Source organism: Macaca thibetana, chromosome 6 (genome assembly GCF_024542745.1).
Source record: "Macaca thibetana thibetana isolate TM-01 chromosome 6, ASM2454274v1, whole genome shotgun sequence".
Lineage (NCBI taxonomy): Eukaryota > Metazoa > Chordata > Mammalia > Primates > Cercopithecidae > Macaca > Macaca thibetana.
The window spans coordinates 28,043,052-28,057,023 of record NC_065583.1 but is presented as its reverse complement, the minus strand read 5'-3'; the positions used below and the strand labels follow the sequence as shown (position 1 = coordinate 28,057,023).

General features: G+C 42.8%; 2 protein-coding genes across 4 annotated transcripts in view; both read left to right on the top strand.

The window, feature by feature from the left end:
- The window catches only part of GRIA1 (glutamate ionotropic receptor AMPA type subunit 1), a 323,641-nt gene that overhangs the window by 143,331 nt on the left and 166,338 nt on the right, over positions 1–13,972 (top strand). The gene's annotated exons all lie outside the window — the stretch shown is intronic.
- The window catches only part of LOC126956755 (ubiquitin-conjugating enzyme E2 L3-like), a 1,010,865-nt gene continuing 999,766 nt past the window's right edge, over positions 2,874–13,972 (top strand). The window contains exon 1 of the mRNA XM_050793970.1: positions 2,874–2,882. The gene's annotated coding sequence lies outside the window, so the exon portion shown is untranslated. The remainder of the gene's footprint in view (positions 2,883–13,972) is intronic.

Genomic DNA, 13,972 nt, shown 5'->3' with positions numbered 1-13,972 from the left:
TTCAGAGTGAAGGCTCTTCCCTCCCATGTTCAAAGCAGCTCTAGACCTGCACAGCACTTTCAAAGAAACGAATCCAGCAGAGATTTTTATGGCTTTAGCACCATGGCCCATAACTGGCCTTCCCTCCTTAGCTGTTTTGAAGGAGACAATAGGGGGTGGAGGAGGGGTAGTCATCCTAAAACCAACAGGTGGTCCCAGTTGTAGGCTATGTAGCAGCATGGCTGTGGTGGTGGTGGTTTGCTTGGTGTATGTGTGGAAGTGCAAGGGAAGTCAATAATGCAGTGTTCTGAGTGTGTGCAGAACCTATGGAGGAAAAAGGAAACATGTCCTGTTAATGGTAACACCATTTGGATCTGGAAATAACTGTGTGTGCATAGTCCATGTCTGTTCTCTTACAGATGAGGAAACAAAATCTCTGCATTTAAGGAGAGAAACAGTCCACTCTCTTGTTTACTCATTTACTTGACATTGGTTGTATCTCTCAATGGCAAAGACTGTGTTGTACACCAGATAGATATGCTGAGAAATGAGAAAGAGGCTCTACTCTCACAAATTTGTCCTAAAAGGCAAACAACTAGATAATCAACAAGCTAATAAATGATTAGATGCAGTGTTATCCCTTCAACCATCTCTTTGGATTCATCGCATTCTTCACACTCTCTCTAAAGACTCCCACTCATGCCCCTGGTGAGTCAAAAGCTCCTGGTCAGTAGCCTCTTCTCTGATCAACTCATTTCTGCTCGTATCAACTTTGCTGGTGGCATATTAGAATCAAGAATCAATTCTGTTTGTTTTCAAACCTGTTTATATTTCTGTGTTTTTATTATATTTGGACAATTAAAATTATGTGAACTAGTGAAATATGAGTGCAAAAGGAAGTATTTTTTCAAACTAAATACTTTTGAAAGTCTCTTGGATGAATCACTAAAATCATCGTAATATTAGGTATCGGAGAGATGACTCTAAGATTGGGGAAATGCACGGAAAAAATCTGATCTTATATTTGTAAGTGCCTTCAAGTTCCTGATATCAAAATATTGATCAATATATGTGCTTCACAGTGTTTTAAGTTTTTTTTGTGTGTGTCTTTTTCAAATAATCTAATCACCATCCACATTGCATCAGTTAAGAGGGCTTCAACTGTAATTAGGACTTGAGTAAAGTTCTGTGAAGGACACGAACTAAATGTTGTGACCGAGAACAGCAGGATGACCTGCTTAAGGTGGTCCTTACAAGATAAGAAGAAGCCGGCCAAGCAAAAGTGGGGGAGACGAGTTTTGGGCAGTGAGAACAGCATCAGGGGAGGCCATGGTATGCTGCAGAAGCAGCAGATGAGGGAGAGGGAAATGATGAGGTTGTTCAGGTCAACAGGGCTTAGACAGTGCAGATTTTCAGAGGACATGCAAAGGAGTTGAGACTTTATTCAAAGCATGATGAGAAAGTATGAGGGGATTGAGGGGATCTGTTTTGACAGGATGTGATTTCCATTTTCACAAGAGCTACCTGGCTGCTAGGGGAAGGATGGATGAGGATGGAAAAAGGGAAAGTGGGCAAGGTGGAGGCAGGGATGAATTAAAGTGACAACGGTCAGTGATAAAGTACAGTAAGTCTGCAGCGACAGGTGAGCAGTGGCAGAGCCCTAGGCCAGGCTGAGAATGGGGATGTAAAGTGGGCATTGTAAATACATTTGTGACATCTTTAGAGGGACCTGCATCCATGTTTTCTTCAGCCAGTCAATCAGGATGACCAAACTTACAGCTAATTTTTGAAAGGCATATGTGATCTGACGGGGGAGAAAATCCTACCAAAAGTCAGGCAGCTGGGTTTTCTTTTTTGAGATTGATAGTTATTGGCTGTGCTACTCAGAGCAAGCAACTTAACCCTTGGAAGCTCATCTGGAAAAGGACAATAATAATATCCCGTGTGGCCCACCTCATATTTGGGCTGTGCAGTTTAAATAAAAGGATGGCTCACATGTATCTAGGACTTTGGTAAGCTTATTCCTTCATTTGATCCTCACAGCAGGTAAGGCAGATAGTATGGTCCTCATGTCACAGATGAGCAAAACAATACATATTCAATAAACCGTTATTGAACATCTACTATGTCAGGGTCAGGGACAGGCCCTGAAACTTTCCAAATAGATTAGACCCGGCCCTGTCCTACAGAAGTTCACAGTCTGATGAAGAAGATAGATATGAAAATGTGAAATTATAGAATATCAAGATACGTGCTAAGACAGGAAGTATATTAGCACCTTAGAGGAGGAAGTAATGAATTTATTCTGAAAGAATTGGAAAGCTTTCCACTGGGGTCAACATCTGGCTGGGGTCTTGAAGGATGTGTAGAAGTTTTCCAGGTGTGCAGGGGCATTTTTGAGGAGGATATGCAGAAGTATGCAGGCCTAGAAGGAAATGGTTCATATGCAACTATGTGGGTGGGGCCTCAGGTGATTGGCAAACTGTTAAGAATGAGGCTGGAGAGTGAATCAGGGGCAGGGAGGCTCCTGCTCATGGATCCGTCTGTAAGCAAGTTATGCAGAAGCAGGAAAACTGGTACATTTGCTTCATTTTCATTCTTTCCTCAAATGCTTCCCCCAATTTCATAGTATACGTGTTCCTGCGCCTTATACTCCCTTCTTCCTTGCTTACTGTTTCCTCCAGAATTAATTTGAATCCCAGTCTTTTTCCTGGAACTCTTAATTTTAGCAGGGATACACAAAGAGAACACTCCAGGATAGTGAGAAATGCATTTTTTTCTCCAAATGTCTTCCGGAATTCTGTTACTTACCAGGAGCTATGTCCTGCCACGTTTTGAGAAACTTTGAAAAGTGATTCAAATGTTGGTACAAAGGGAACTAAATACTGGGTGGTGGGGAGCATCTTGGCAGAGAAGGCAGCTGAGCTTTTGCTAAAGTCTCAGTGGTTGAAATTGTCCGGGAGGCCTGAGTTTTGGTCCCTGGGCTGGGCAGCATGTGCTGTTGGTTGTCATGCCTCCATTCCTCCTTCTGTAAAATGGTAAATAAGAAAATGTGTAAGTTAGGGAGGTGAAAGAGTGTTAGAGCTAATTAAATCTCACTTATTTTACTTATGAGGAAACAACTCCCAAAGAGGAGAAATGACTAAGGTCATATAAAGAACCTGCAGCTTACTTGGTGATTTACGCATTTATTCCATTCAGCAAACATGTTTCAATGCCTCCCATGTGCCAGGCACTGTGGTAGATGCTAGGACAATAGTGATAAGTAAAATAAACATGATTCTTCCCCTAATCAAGGAGACAAAATTAAACAAATAAACCAAAAGGTAAACAACATAAAGATAGAGATAAAGTATGATGGAAAGAAACAAGGTACTGCAATAGAGAATAAAGAGTAGGCTATATTTTTTAGAGAAGGCCTCTATGAAGAGAGAACATTTTAAGCTGAGATCTGAAGAATGAGAAGGGGTCAGTCACTTAAAGAGGGCTGGAAGAGCTTGCTAGGAGATAACAGCTTGTTCAAAAGCCTCAAGGCAAGACAGCTGGGACTGTCCTGAAAGGTAAGAGAAAGACCAACATGAAGCCCAGGCAGAGGGGGCATGGCCTCGAAGCAGATGTGGTGGGAGAGATAGGCCGGGTCAGAACTCACAGCCTTAGAGTTCAAAGTGCCCTTATTGGCAGACTCTTGATTGATCTCACACCCCTGCAGAAAAGGAAAGGCAAGTACATGTGCATTGCAAGACTCTATTGGCCGAGCATTTGTTTCAAATGTCGTTTTCTCCGCAGGCTTTGCTGAGACCATAGATTATAAAAACAGAAATAAAAATGATTCAGCTTTTCTTCCGCATCTACCATTCAACTTAATTAGTGCTCACAGCTCCAGAAATCAGTTGAGGGCATGGGTCAGGAGTGAATTCAGATATAGATGAAGTGGGACTTAGTTTCTGGTGTTGCCACTTGGTTTTAAAGATGCAGAACTTCTTATGTTCCATAGCTTTATTTTATCGTCCATTTTTTGTACTTTCACTTCCTCAGTGGATAAATCCTAGCTAGAAGATGAATTTTGCTGATTTACGGCACCCTTGGGCTGTACTCTGTAGCTTTCAGTAAAGTTTTGTCTTGATTGACAGATGCTGATGAAGTTCATGGGTATGCATCACAGTGAATGCTTGCTGGTTGACCTAGGAAAACCTATTTGCATATATGATTTTCATGGGAAAAGAATGGCAAATAAGAAACAAAAGATTTTTTTCTGCCACCCACCCAAGGAACAGAAATTAAGATAGCCAAAGGAAGAGTCTGTGTTCATTTAATGAATGATTTGCCTGCTGTTCCTTGCAGTAGTGGTTCATTCATGAACCAGCAGAAGGTGCTTTGTGACTGTGGGGATTGCGGAGATGACTGGGCCAGGAGGGGAAGCCATAAAGCTAATCTCTCCCACAACCCACTTCTCTTTGGCTAATGGCTTTGCTTTTGTTTGTTCTGCTTTGGCTGGTTCATGTGCTAGTTCACAAAGACTGCACACACACAGAGTTAGGTAGATGTACTCCCTAACAGGGCTCTTAAGTGAATCCCACCTCCTAGCCCCAGATGAGACTGAGTGAACACTCACTCCAGCCTTGGACTGTAGCCTTTACCGTGGCCCCTGAGCCTAACCCAAGAATAAGCCTTGTTGACCCAAGGCTCAGACCCCAAGTCTCAGATCCCTTATTTCAAACAGAGCTCTTCACCCCAGTTCCAGACTGAGCCCCTGGCCCAGCATTCCTGGTGAGTCACCACATGTGGTGAAGTCTTGGCCCCAAAGGGTCCATCCACAATGTTGTGAGTCCCTCAGTACATATCCACTTTTTGAATGAACCTCTGAGAACACCTGCCCTCTCAAGACTGGGGTCTCCTCTGTCATCTCATCAGAGTGGCTTTTAGCCATGGAGCAGTGACCTAGCCTCCAAAGCTGGCCAGTGCTAAGAAGAGGAAGCCTAGAACTCAGAATTTCTGTCCTTGTTCCAACATGTTAGTTGCACTCTATCTGTGAGCTTCACAGTCCCGTTGAGTCTTGTACATACATCAGCAAGCAGTGGTCTTCAGTGAAACTGGGATCTCAACCACAACTCTGGTCCTGTCAGGGTTCCTTTCCCTTACTCTTCTTAAGAGCACCCAGAGTCACCATGAAAGAACGACAAGTGGAAAAGGAATACGTAGGCTCGGACCTGTGTCCATCCTTGCATGACCCTTGGCTCCTCATCTGTTCATGGGTTTAAAGGTCATCCTTCCTGTCCTGCCTACCTTACTGAGTATTCACAACAGAAAATTAATGTAAGAGATTGAAAAATTGTATAATACATTATAAGTTATGATTACCTCTCCCAAATTGTCAGCATTTCATCCTTGCTATCTAGCAGCAGAATAGTGTAGGGTAGGAGTTTACAAACTACAGCCCACAGGCCAAACCCAGCCCAATGCCAGATTTTCTAAATAAAGTTTTATTGAAACACAGCCACACTCATTTGTTTACATATTGTCTTTAGCTGCCTTCATGCTATAAAAGTGGCATTGAGTAGTGCAGCAGAGACCATATGGCCCACAGAACCTAAGATATTTGCTATTTGGCTTTTTGCAGAAAAAGTTTGCCTACAGCTGGCATAGAAGAGCAAAGTGAGGACTCTGAAGTTGGAATGCCTGTGTTTGGATTCTGAATCTTCTACTTAATGGCTATATGACTTTGTGCAAGTTAATTAGCCTCAGTTTTCTCTCTATGAAATAAAAATAACCATTGCATTCCCAACCTGTGCTATCAAATTAGCATTAAACGAGTATTCATGTAAGGCACTTAGGTTAGTATTTGGCACATAGTGAGTGCTCAGTGTTGGCTGTTATTATTAACCCAAGAATGAAAGCTCTGGTTTGTGTTGATGGACTCTCAGGGGATGGAGTAGCATGGTTTAGGGCACAGGCCATGGAGTAGGACAGAACATTATTTATATCCCAGTTCTGCCACTCACCACATGAATGACTCGGAGAAGATTAATTAATCTCCCTGAACTTCAGCTTCCTCATGCATGAAATAGGAAAAAGAAATTAGAGAGTTATTGTGAAGAGTAAGTGATAAAATGCATGTGAAGTGCCAAGAATAGAATTTGGAACATAGTAAACACTCAATAGGTGATATAACTACAATAATAAATAAGAAGAAGAATAGTATTTTTCTAAGTAGTACTAGCTTCTCAGAACAAATGGGTAGTTGGGGGTGACTACTATGCCAATATCATGTGAGGTAGGAGGCTCTCTACTTATCACTAGTAATGCTCTGGACACCAGGTTTTGCATATTCCAGGCACATGTAAATTAAATACACTTTAAAATGGAGTTGTTTAGACAGCTGTCTAGGCTTTTTTCTAGGCCAATAGTCCTTCAAGGCCAGGTACCTTTCTGTACTAACAATCCATGACTCTATGACTGCTCTTAGGTGGAGTGATAGATCAAGGTCATACACGTTGAGTCACTCTATGGACCATCCCTGAAAGATCCTCTTCTCATAATAACACATGGGTACACAGTGATGCTAAGGAGTTTGCCATATGTGGTGAAAATGCCCTCATTTTGAATCCATTCAACATCTTCAGGGTTGAGTTCTGTAATGGGATGTAAATCTTCTTGCCTGGGGAGAAATGGCTGAGGAGACTGGGTGTTGTGGGTGGAATACATTAAGGTTGGCGGGATTTGAGTGCCAGCCCAAGAGCACAGCTTCATTCTCTGTTGGCCTAAGCTAACAGGGAGTGATCAAGTTCAGGGGACTGAAGCACAGGGGAGTATTACGTATCTTCCAGACCTGTGGATGCTAGATGGGCAGCCTAATTTAGAAGAATATGAAACAAGTAACAGCATCATGCAATTTTGGTTATTCCCTACCTAGCTCTGTATGAGTTATTGTTCATTATATTAGCAGAAAAAATGAGGATTTGGAGGACCTCTTCCTTCAGGGGAGCTTACATCTCAATTTCAGGTGAAAAGGCATAAATACACAAAAAGTTACTTGATAATATAAAATAAAATAATCAATTCATTTGGTGCAAGACATGCCATGAAAGAAAGGTGGGTCAACTTAATATCCCTGTATTAAAATAGGTAAATGACTCACATTCATTCGTTTATTCTTATATTCACTCATGTACCAAAAATATTGTGTAGTCATTATGGGGATCCTTCAAAGGGATATGAAGAATAATATAAGCTTTATGAGGGCAAAGGCATCATCTATCTGTCTTATTCACCACTCTATTCCACAGTGTCTAGCCCACAGGGGAAAGACAATAAGGACTGAGTTAGACATAGATCCTTATTTAATACTCAGTGTTTAGATGTATGTAGTTCCTAACACATTTGTGGACATTTATGGAGCTCCTAACGTGATTTTGGGCTCTAATTTATGAAATACTGCAATCAGACATTTAGTAGACATCTGTTGGCTTGATATGCCCAGCATGCATCTCCTCTCTGTTCACAGCACCTTAATTTTCTTCTGGCTAGTAACTTGGCTGGTAGCTTAGTAACACAGATAGTTGTTCTGCTTCCCTTGACCCAGGAGTGGCCCATGCCTAAGCAAGGCTAGTCTTGAACTGTATAAACAGTTATCGCAAATGACTGGAGCAATGGTGAGACTCTAAAGAGACTGTCCATGAATTGTTGACATCTAGATTTCTAGAGCTGCTGCAGTTTCTGTCTTATATGAGGCACTTTTTCAGCTGGGGCTTCCTCATATCCTTTCAACATTCTGTTCTTACAAATTACAGAACCTAAACTAATAAAGCATGGATGTTAGATAAAAACTGATAAGACGCACACATTTCTAGGTACATTTAAAAGATAGGTGGAGACTTTCAGTTTATAGCTAGGACTGGGGAGGCGTAAGGGTCTTTATGAAGGAGATGGCATTTGATCTGAACTTTTAAAGAATGGAAAGGATCTGAAAAGAAAGAAGGAAAGAGGCAGGAGGCCTGTGCAGGCTGGAGCAGGGGCATGAGTGTAGGCCCAGAGCCTACGGCCGAGAAACAACCAAAAAACAGTCACGTCTATGCTGCAGCTCAGTGAACTCACTGACCATCCCATGTTTGTCATGCCATTACACTTAAGTCAGATGTTCCTGTTCCCATTTCCTAGGTTATACCACTGAGTCACAACAACCTTCCCCTCCATTGTCTCTATCCATGGACTTGAGCTATGGGATGTTAGAGAGGAAAGGTCTTGTGAGACCAGCTAGGACTGACCCTCTTAGGCCAAAGTGATGTGCTAGGGCTCTCCATGCCACACGTCAAGTGCTGGATACCTTAGAGGAGCTCAGTTTTACTCAGAGAGCTATGTGATCTCTTTCTCCTCACCTTCATCTCTACTGCTTTCCTCCTTTCCCCCTATACTGTGTCCACATGGGCCTTCTGTTTCTCAAGCTCTTCAGTCTTGTTCCTGAACCTCATTCAAAGCCTCTGTTCCATTCCCTCTGCCTGAGACTGTTTCTTTAGCCTTTAGCCTGGCTAGCTCCTTCTTAGGGTTCGTTTCTCAGCTCCAATGCTAGTGACACAGAGAGGTCTCCATGACCATCTGTCTAAAATAGTCCTGCCAGTCACTCTCACATCATCCTATTTTATTTTCTTTGTAACATTCGCAGCATCCAAAATGGCCTTGTTTATTCATATGTCCTCTCTCTTATTCTCTAGAGCCTAAGCTCCAAGAGAGCAGGGACTTGTCTTTTTATCCAGTGATGTATACCCCCAGCACCAGCTTGCTGCCTAGCATCCACTACATGCTCAGCAAACTCTTGTTGGATGGGTGAATGATTAGATAGAAGAAAGATAGAGAGAAGAAACAGAAAATTTCCATCTGTAGGACTACACATCCCCAATGAGTACAAAAGTTCTATTATAGGTACTTCACCAAAACAAAAACAAGTTTGAGAAACACTGATTTAGTTTCAACTCCGTTGTCCAGATAGGGAAAATGCAGCCCAGAGAGGAGAAGGGGCTTGTTCACAGACGTGCTTCTTTGCACTTACTTCTCCACAATCATGTCAGGCACCTGAAGAATTTTACAAGGAAAGCTCCAGTTGATCAGTCTGCTTGCCCTGGCCCTGTGCCCTTGGCTACATATGTCAGCCCACAAGGTGAGTCTAAATTCCAGAAGCAGTGAACCCAGCCTTGTTCTAATTCTTAGCCTCATATGCGGTACCACATCTCATTGGCTTTCAGTGCCTAGTAATTAAGACCCATGCTTAATAATAAATACACAAATCTGACCTGGGAGGATGGCTCTTCTTCCACATCTCCTTTTGCAGCCATCTTCCAACTGGGCACCAGGGCCTGGATGAAGAGAGTTCTTGGGAGGCTGAGACGAATCCAAAACCAAAGTGAAATGCTACATTGATACATGACGCAACGACTTAACTTCTCCAGACTGGCCAAGGCCCTTGGCAACCTAGTCCCCACCCACCTCCAACTCTGTGCCATACCCCAACCCCAGTCATACTGGTGTTTCTTGAGTTTCTCTGTTGTTCCCTTCTCTCTCATCTAGGTGATTTGTATAAAGTGGTCCCTCTACCTGGATACAGGAACAAGGTGCTTAACACTGTGCCTGGCCTCTGCTAAGGACTCAGTTAACACTGGCTATAATAGCAGTTATGATTATTTATGCTGTGGCTGATCCCTTTATTACTCTCAAATCACCCTTTATTTTCCTTAATGTAAAACTCACTGAACTCTTGCTTAAGCTCTGTGAAGGTAGAAAACATGTCTGTCTTGTGTTACTGTGGTACCCCAATTTTCTGACAATATTAGTTTCTGGTGCCAATAAATATTTGTTGAATTTACTAAACAAATGATAACATTTTATCGAGTAAATGATAGACGCCCTAGATGTGTCACAGAATCCTAAGTAAATGTGATATTGTTTAGAGGGCTTGGGGATGATTTATATCTATTATGGTAATTCTTTGCATGTCAGCATTATATCTAGGATGCGAGAGAGTATAAGAAGGGATGGACAGGCACTCTTATTGTCCTCTGAGTGATGGAAATAAAGCACATCATTTGATGTCACAACATTAGAGTCTGATGATCAAGAATGTGATTCCCATCAATAAGGATAGAATTATTCTGGGAGGGGAATGAATGCCTGAAAGTCCTCCCATTCACACATACTTTTGATCTCCCTCCCCTAAAATGAAGTTGTCCTGTCACCTCATTATCTGCTATTTACAACAAGGCTGCCACATTCCCAGGGACTGGAGCCAGGATCCAAAGAGAAATGTCGGTGTGAGAGGTCTTAAATGAAGTGACAATAAAAAAGGAGTTGCTAATGCCAGGAGTTCCCTCCCTGGGAGAGAGCTGTCAGGGCCAGTGCCCAGGGCTGGGAGATTTATTGATACTAAGTGGATGATGCCCTAACCAGGAGTGATTATCAAAGAGGTTTGAGTGAGCTGAGAATGGAATTGGACAGCCCGCGCCGTGCAGCGTGTGGGTTTTCCTGCCCTTACTGGTTCCTGCCCTCCTGCCTCCCCAAGAGGGAATTCCTGGCCTCATTTTTTACTCACTCTGATTGTTGGACACACTCTGCTGCAGAGTTTCTTGGAGGCAGGGCCCTCAGAATCTGACACTCTGGCAGGGTTCCCTGAATGCTCTCTCTATCTCTGCCAGGCCTTTGCTGTTGCTGTTCCTTCTACCCGTATATGATACTCTTTATGCACATGTAACTGTACCAAAACCCCTCTCCTGGATGATTCCTCCTTACCTTTCAGTGTCAAAACTGGCACTTCCTCTTGGAAGCTTTCTTTGAGGTCCCCAAAGGCTGGGGTTAGGTGTCCCTGCCTGCTGAACTCATCCTTAACATAGCGTGTAGACTGAATTGCCATTGCCTACATAGTTGTCAGTCTCTCCCATTGTTAAAGTGAGAGTCCCAAAGTGGTTGGGGATGGGCTGGTTTACCATTGTATCTCCATTGCCTAACATAGTGTCTTCACAAGGGCCGGATGCTGGGTGTCGAATGGTGGGTGGATTGATAGATGGACCGAAGAATAGGTGTGTATGTGTATAGACTTCCCAGAGATGAGACAGGAATAAATCAAACATACCACTCAATTTTATTTGCTTATAGTTCAATAGATTCTAATGTAGTAATGCCTCTTTACCTGGCATCAGGGGAAGGCAGTGTGCTACATGAGAGGATTTTCCAGAAACTGAAGCTGGAAATGTCCCATGTCCCAAGACTATTTCAAACATCCACGACATATCACAGACATTAAGGGCTCAAGCTCTGCAGTCAGACTGGTAAAGGTCATATCTCAGCTTGCCTTGTGCTGGTTCTGGACCTCACTTCTCCAATTTGAAACCCACCTCAAGGAATGAAAGGAGTTAATGCAGGGAAATGTCCTTGGCACAGTGTCTGGCACTTGGCAGGTGTTGAAGTATCAGCTCTCATTATTACTATCAGGAAGCATTACAGGCCAGGCACAGTGGCTCACACCTGCAATCCCAGCACTTTAAGAGGCTGAGATGGGAGGATCACTTGAGGCCGGCCAGCAGTTCAAGACCAGCCTGCACAACATAATGAGATCCCATCTCTACAGTTTGGAGCTGCATGAGCCATGATGGCACCACTGCACTCCAGCCCAGGTGACACAGTTAGACCCTGTTTCAAAAAAAAAAAAGCAAAAAGAAGAAGAAGAAAGAAAGAGAACACTGATATCCCAATGCTTTCTAAGCGGTGAACACTACATTTCATCCCAGCAACATGATGGAAGTCTATACATTAACCCAGTATGCACGGAGTTCTGATTCTGAAAAATGCCCCATCTCTTCTCTCCTACTCATCATATCTGACAATGTAGGCTCCATCTCTGGCTCCCTTTCTAGTCTGCCTCCTTTCATCTCTGTACTGGATAACTTATTCACATAGCAGGTTAAAAGTTGTGTCTTAACTCTTAAGACTCCAAATGCATCTATTTAAAAGAAGAAACGAAGGTAAATCTGTTCAGGAAAGTGAGATTTGGGCTGAGACACAACTCCTGCAAAGGAGTGATCTTTGCAAAGAGGTAAGAAAAGTAGGTTGCCGGCAGGAGGGGAACAGTTAGTGCAGGCTTCCAGGATTTTGTTACAAGGGAATCCAAGAACTCAGAGACTTACCTGCTTACTGGATTTGAAAAAGTGCACTGGGGGTTGTTAAAATTTGACTAAATAACTAAAGTGTTGTCGAATCAGTAAACATTTTCCAATCAATTAGACTAGACTCTAGAATGTCAGAGTCTGAAGGGGCATTAAACATTATAGAGATCAAACAATCATTTCACAGATGGGAAAGCTGAGGTCCAGGAGAGCGTGGGATTTACTTAAAGTCATACAAGTACTCTGTAATGATAAAACCAAAAAGAGAATTGTCCAGGTCTTCAGACAGCTAGCCTAGTACTTTGTCTACAGAACCTTGTTATCTCTTCTGATTGAATATTGGTTGTGACAGATTCAAAGTAGATATAATACCTCACAACTACTAATTATATGTACCAACATTTAACCAATGACTGCATTCTCCCACAGGCCTTGGGCCTATAGGGTCTATCTGTCTCTTTCTCTCTCTCTCTTTCTTTTTCTTCCTCTCTCTCTCTGCTGGTGCTTAGGTTTGGCTGAAGTGTAAAAATGGCCTGACAGTCAGGCACTGAGCAACTCTGGGAGCCAGGGTTAACTCAAGTAAATCCAGGCCAGGCTACCTCCAAGCCATGCTCTTTTAGGGAGTAGTGGGTAAATTCACCCTCTTAGCCTTAGAGGATAAAGCACTCTGTTTAAGGTAAGACATGTTTGCAGAAGGGGAAAACAAGGAGATAATTTGAAGGGGGAAATGTCCCGGCCTCCTGTGTGTCTAAGGATTTGTTGTGTCTGCCTGCTCCCATTTTGTCCACCCCCATCTCACCCTTTCCTACTTCACTTCTGAAGTCCTAGCAAGAAACACCATCCATGAGGTCCCCAGAGGCCCAACTAAATGTGTGAAACCAAGTAGATGACATGAGGGAATAGATCTGGATCATAAGATTTATATCCTGCAGGATAATATTTTATTGCAGCAAGGAGAGAGAAGAGTTCCAAAAAATACTGTAGAGGCATATTATAATATTTTAATGGGGTTTATGTGCTCCCCAAATACACTTCACCCTGGAAGATTGATTGTGCATTTTGGCAAATCTATATTTAACACTGGGAGAATAATACACGATGTATGCTTCCTAGTAGGTAAATCACATTTATAGAAATCTTGATTCTAGTTATTACAATAGACATTTAAAGACAGTGCCTATTGTGGGTTGTGGATAGATAGAGTGTCCTCATTAGGGTGCAGGAGAAAATAGTGTGAGTGGCAGAGGATTAATGGCTACCTTAGAAGACAACAACCCAGGCAGGGAAGCAAGTGGTTCAGGGTGAACCAACAGTCATCTCTGTTTGAGTTCAGCTCCTCCTCTGCCCCTACTGCAGGTCGTATGCCCTCATCAAACACTCATCATTCTTTTATTCATCAAATATTTATTAAGCATCTACCATGTCCCAGACTCCCTGCTGGCTTTTGGGCACAAACAAGCATGTCCTTATTTTCAGGGAATTCACAATGACCCAAACAGCCACACGTACATACAAATAAACCACGACAATTATTTTAGATAAAATAATTAAAGGATGGGAAATAAGACAGAGTGATGTGATACAGACTGATGAGGGGTCACTATTTAGAAGAGGTAATGAAGCAAGATCTATACAGAGAGGTGAGATTTGGGCTAAGGCACAACTGCTACAAAGGAGTGATGTTTGCAAAGAGGTAAGGGAAGAGCATTGCAGGCAGGAGGGGAGCAGCTGGTGCAGAGTCTCCCAAGCAGAATGAGCTCGGAGCCCAGAGGAACAGAGCGAAAGCCAGTGTGGCTACAGCAGGCAGCGAGTAGAAGAGGGGTGTAAGGTAGGTGAGGTCAGAGGAGCAGGCT